The 6199-nt window shown below is 41.9% G+C and overlaps 1 non-coding gene across 1 annotated transcript; it reads right to left on the bottom strand.

The window, feature by feature from the left end:
- Positions 1-3806: 3806 nt before the first annotated feature.
- On the bottom strand, positions 3807-3926 carry LOC138361865 (5S ribosomal RNA). The gene has a single exon (XR_011227237.1). It is a non-coding gene; the product is annotated as a 5S ribosomal RNA (ribosomal RNA).
- Between the last annotated feature and the right edge of the window lie 2273 nt (positions 3927-6199).

Raw genomic sequence — 6199 nt, forward strand, 5'->3', positions numbered from 1 at the left:
ACAGACAGACAGACAGACAGAGACTGAGAGAGAGAAACAACACCACAGACAGTTTCATAAATATTCTCATTTTATAGCTATTTGCTTTCAGTGACAGAGGTTTTTGTTATAATAGTATTGGTGTCTAACACTCACAATCTCTTTAGAAATTAAAGTGTGGCTCCAATGGAGCCGAGTTTTGTTGTTTGAGGCCAAGCCACCACCACAGGGCAGTAAGTAAGCCGTTTACTTGGAGGAGGTGTACTTGGTGACGGCCCTTAGTGCCCTCAGAGACGGCGTGCTTTGGCCAGTTCTCCGGGCAACAGGAGCCTTACAGCCGTCTGGATCTCCCGACTGGTAATGGTGAACGCTTGTTGTAGTGGGCCAGGCGAGAAGCCTCGGCGGCGATGCGCTCGAAGATGTCGTTCACGAACGAGTTCATGATCGACATGGCTTTGGAAGAGATACCAGTGTCGGGGTGGACCTGCTTCAGCACTTTTGTAGATGTAGATGCTGTAGCTCTCCTTCCTCCTGCGCTTCTTTTTCTTATCGCCCTTGGCAATGGCCTTCTGGGCCTTTCCGGCCTTCTTGGCAGCCTTTCCAGATGCCTTGGGTGGCATGATGATGCTCGTGCTGGCTGGCGTTGCGATACAATAATGAACTTTTGCGCGAGTCGAGCTTTCCTTTATATCCCGCTCGCGACTCAGCTCAGAGCGGGGTCGCGTGGCGGAGCGGCGCTGATTGGTCAGTGGCGGACTCCCTGATCCTGAGCGGGGTATATAACACGAAGCTCGATCTGCGGGCCGGCATTAAAACACCACAAACCCACAACAGCAGCAGCAATGTCAGGGACGCGGCAAGGGAGGCAAAAGTGAAGGGCAAGTCAAAGTCTCGCTCCAGCAGGGCCGGACTTCAGTTCCACCCGTGGGCAGAATTCACCGTCTGCTGCGTAAGGGCAACTACGCCCGAACGCGTCGGTGCTGGCGCTCCTGTCTACCTGGCAGCCGTCATGGAATACCTCGCTGCCGAAGTTCTCGAGCTCGCCGGGTAACGCCGCACGTGACAACAAGAAGACCCGTATCATCCCACGTCCACTTGCAGTTGGCCATCCGCAACGACGAAGAACTCAACAAACTTCTGTCTGGCGTAACCATTGCACAGGGAGGTGTTCTTCCAAACATTCAGGCAGTTCTTTTGCCAAAGAAGACAGAGAAGAAGTAAGCACTTCTGCCACCCACCGCGACAAATACCATAACCAGGCTCCATCCGGAGCCACACACACTTTAATAGAGAGATTCAAGTAGACAATCAACTTTCAAACATTAATAATAACATTTATATTGATTTCATTTGGAATGTGTACATAACAAACAAACAAAACAAAATTATAGGGGATATTCAGCATCACTTGGAATATTAACCAATCATATAAATCCAATATATATTTTATATTTACTTTAAGCGAGGAATTCATATTCTATCCATTTTTAATCATACAAATGAACAAAAAGCAATTCTTCACTAGACGTAATGAATGAATAAATGATCAAGGTTTTAATGTGTTTCATGAATATATATATATATATAGATATATATATCTATATATATATATATATATATATATATATAATATATATAATATATATATATTAATACTTGTGAACCAGATATGTTTGAGCAGCAGCGATCGTGCCTGCCATTGGGCCGAAGTGCAACAATTCAAATAATTTAAAGGGCCTTGCTCGGGTATATAAGAGAGGCTGGGAGACTGGGGCCGGTGGTGGGTGATGGGTGATGAGTGATGGTGTGGTGTGGTGTGGTGTTGTTAAGAGTTGATTTACGGCCAGCCAGCCAGCCAGCCAAGCCAGCCAGCTGCAGCCAAGGCAGGGCAGGGCAAGGCAAGGCAAGGCAAGGCAAGGCAAGGCAAGGCAAGGCAAGGCAAGGCAAGGCAAGGCAAGGCAAGGCAAGGCAGGCAGGCAGGCAGGCAGGCAGCCAGGCAGCCCAGGCAGCCAGACAGGCAGGCAGGCAGGCAGGCAGGGCAGGCAGGCAGGCAGGCAGGCAGGCAGGCAGGCAGGCAGGCAGGCAGGCAGGCAGCCAGGCAGGCAGGCAGGCAGGCCGGCAGGCAGGCAGGCAGGCAGGCAGGCAGGCAGGCAGCCAGGCAGCCAGCCAGCCAGCCAGCCAGCCAGCCAGCCAGCCAGCCAGCCAGCCAGCCAGCCAGCCAGCCAGCCAGCCACTCCCACTTTGTATTTATATGCATTCAATTTATATTCAAACATTATATATGTTAAGGGCCTTGTTTTAGTGTTTATTTTAAAAATGACAAACATCGAGTCATTTTACCAGTCCTTTAGCGTTAACGGTGATGCATTTAAAACTGAACATAAATCGCCTTTTCTGGATATATCAAATATCGAATCCGCTTAATGTGCCTACAATTCAATCATTCAAAAAATACATAATTTACATCAAGCCTTTTCATAGAACAGACAATAAGATTTGTACATGCAAAAAAAAAAAAAAAATCCTTTAAGTTATCAATACAATGTGAGAAAACTTTACTTTTATAACTAAAGTTGCACAATTATACCAACTCTATGGTGGCTGGGTTGTAAGGTGTGTGGCTGGTGTTTTGGAAGTCGCGAGTTCAAACGACCCAATGGGAATAATACTTTTTTTTTTTGCCATACAATCTTCCTAATACTATTATGTAGGTTTGTGTGTGTTTTTTTATTCATTCTTTGGTTTTATAGATGACATACATATTGACTCCTTTTACCGGTCCTTAATTAGGCTCTGGGGAAGCAATGGTGGTGGTGGTGGTGGTGGTGGTGGTGCATTTAAAACTAAACCAAAAATCACCAGTTCTGGACGCGTCAAATATCATATCCGCTTAATGTGTCTACAACCTAATTACTTAAAACTACACTATTTAATTCATTCATATCATGTGCATATTGGTCATTATGCTCATACAACCGACATCAAAATTTATTTTCATTATTAGAATCATACATTTCATCAAGTAATACAGATACAAAGAGATTTTCTTTCTGAGAAGACCGTTAGTATTGGCTTGCAGGCAGGCAGGCAGGCAGGCATTTGAGGGTTATTATTCGCACTGTTGATTGGGGGGAGGGTTGATGTGTTAGGGGGTTTTCGGTTAGATGTGGTGGTGGTGATTGGTGGTGGTGATTGGTGGTGATTGGTGGTGATTGGTGGTGGTGGTGGTGGTGGTGGTGGTAGTAGGTGGGAGTTGGGTGGGGGGGGGAGGGGGGGTGGGGGGGGGGGGGCGAAGAAAGGGGAAGGGGAGGGGAATGATGGTCTGTGGATTCTTCTCCGTACCCTTTACATATAAGCAAAAATATGCCTTCTTGTGGGTATAGAAACATTAACACAAATTATATCAGTAACTGATATTGTAGCCTTTTAAACAGAAAAGATTTGTACATACAAATACTTTTTAATTATCATTTATATTTTGTGGAAATGGCATTTACGTCATTAAATTGATACCTCAGCATCAAGCTAGTGTCCTGCAGCAGTGGTCCGTGTAAAGTGTATATAAGTGATGCGTATTCTTGGAGTTGCGAGTTCAAACCCGGATTAAGCTATATATATTATATAGATACAACATGTTTTGTTTTGGTTGTTTGTTTTTGTATAAAGCCTCACACAATATCTCTATTAAGCGAGTTGTTTTAAACATGACATACATATTAATTCAATTTTACCAGGCCTTATTCCACACAACTCCGTGAAGTTTCCCGTGGAGCCAGCCATTCAAACAAAACAAACGAAACAAAACAAAACAAAACAAAAAACATTATTGCCAACAGCATTTGGTGTTCCCAGGCGGTCACCCATCCAAGTACTAACCAAACCCAACGTTGCTTAACTTCGCTGATCGGAACGAGAAGCGGTGTTCTCAACGTGGTATGGCCGTTGGCATGAGACTGCCTACACATTGTGGCTAATAACCAACTCTTTTAAGTCATCGCGGCAGGATACGGACCTGCTTGTGGTGTCTTAATGGTAATTGTATCCTAACATATTTTTGTCTCCTTGGCATGGATATTTAACATCGTTTATTCAGTCTTGGGTTTATGTTCTTTCGCCATTTACAGACATTTTACATCTACCTACTTCCTCAGCCTGCCCTGCCAATTTCTAATGAATTTGTGGATTTTCTTTTGTAATACAAACATGTGTGTGCTCATCTGCTCTTCAGTTTTTATGATATTTGTCTCATCTGTCCTGCTTTATGATACTTTTACAAAGAACATGAACAAATGCTTCTATTTTAGAGAAGATATGGGATCCAGGTTTCGGAGCCGTAAAACCAACCGTCGTGATTGGTGGACGAGTTGCCAGGTTGCAGCTTCTGTACCGTGCCGGCACATAAATAGGTTCGGCTCAAGCGCGGCAGCATCATTCCCCCGTGAACTGTCTGAGCGTCTCTCATCACCTTGGTTGGTTCATCATCATCATGGTAGAAGCAAAGCCTACCAAGAAGGCTGCGGCTGCTGCTGCTGTGGTGGCCACCACCAGGAAACCTCGCGTCCAGGTTGCTCACCCGAAAACTAGTCAAATGGTTCTAGCCGCGGTCGCAGCACTCAAAGACCGTAAGGGGCTCGTCTCTACAAGCATCAAGAAGTACGTTGTTGCCAACAACAAAGTCGAGGCTGCCAAGATCGCCATTTACATCCGAAGATTTCTCAAGAAAGCAGTGGCTGACGGCATTCTTGTTCAGACCAAGGGAAGTGGAGCTAGTGGATCATTCAAGCTGCCGTAGCAGAGAAGAGGGCCGTTCTAACTCCCAAGAAAGCCACCACAACCAAGAAACCATCTACAGCAGCAAAGAGGCCGTGGTAACTCCCAAGAAAAGCCGCCACAAGCAACAAACCACCTACAGCCTTGAAAAAGAAGCGCAGCAGCAGCAGCAGCTTGTTGTTGGGAACAAAAAGCCCAAAATAAGAGAGCTTCAAAATCTCCCAAACCACCCAAGGCAAAGAAAGCTGTCAAAAAAACAACAAAGGCAAAATAAACGACGACATGCAAGCAGCATGAATACACATGACAATAAACATCCAGGCCTCCCCCCTCAGTGGAGGGGCCTCATATGATTCCAAAAAAGAGTTTAGTTTTGTAGACAAATAAATCATTACTTTTGGGGTAGATTTTACTCTGTATATTATATATATATATATATATATATATATATATATATATATATATATATATATATATATATATATATATATATATATATATATATATATATATATATATAATATACATCTATATTATATATATATATATATATATATATATATATATATATATATATATATATATATATATATATATATAATATACATCTATATTATACTATATATATATAATATACATATATATATATATATATATATATGATATATATATATATATATATATATATATACATGGGTGAGGTGATATGGTACCAAAGTTTGGGTAGGTGATTGACATTTACACAAGATAAAACACGAACCAATGGGAATAAAAACATAAGAATGGAAGTAACTGCAGAAGGCCTATTGGCCCATAACACAAGCACTTCCTCTTGATGCTTCTATATTGGTTCAGAGTCTTGAAGCTATAATAATAATAATATATATATATAATATAATTATATATATATAGATATATATATATATATATATATATATATATATATATATATATATATATATATATACACACAAAACTAAATAGTCTTGTTAGACAAATTGCCCCTATTAGAGGCAAGTTGACTAACAAGCCGAATGACTGGCAATTGTTTTGAATTTGAGTTAAATCTAACATAGAAATGTAATCAAACCTAACCTAACCTATGCTAACCCAAGCTAAGCTAACCTAACCTAACCTAAGCTAACCCAAGCTAAGCTAAGCTAACCTAACCTAACCTAAGCTAAGCTAACCTAACCTAACCCAGCAATTCATGATCTTAATATAATACTGTTAATTGGATAAACCAATTTGGAAAGAATGTTCGAAAATAACAAAATTAACTGTGCTTGTTAGGAAAATTGGGCCTTGCAATACTTGTCCCAATAGTGTGGTTCTCGCTTTTAGGTACGACATAAACGTATACCTAAGTTGAGAGAGAAAAAGATTCTCACTCAAACATGCATATCGATTGCCAGTCCTGAATTCTGGGTAGATATTCGTGTCCTCCCTT

The sequence above is a fragment of the Procambarus clarkii genome, unplaced genomic scaffold (genome assembly GCF_040958095.1).
Source record: "Procambarus clarkii isolate CNS0578487 unplaced genomic scaffold, FALCON_Pclarkii_2.0 HiC_scaffold_924, whole genome shotgun sequence".
Classification (NCBI taxonomy): domain Eukaryota; kingdom Metazoa; phylum Arthropoda; class Malacostraca; order Decapoda; family Cambaridae; genus Procambarus; species Procambarus clarkii.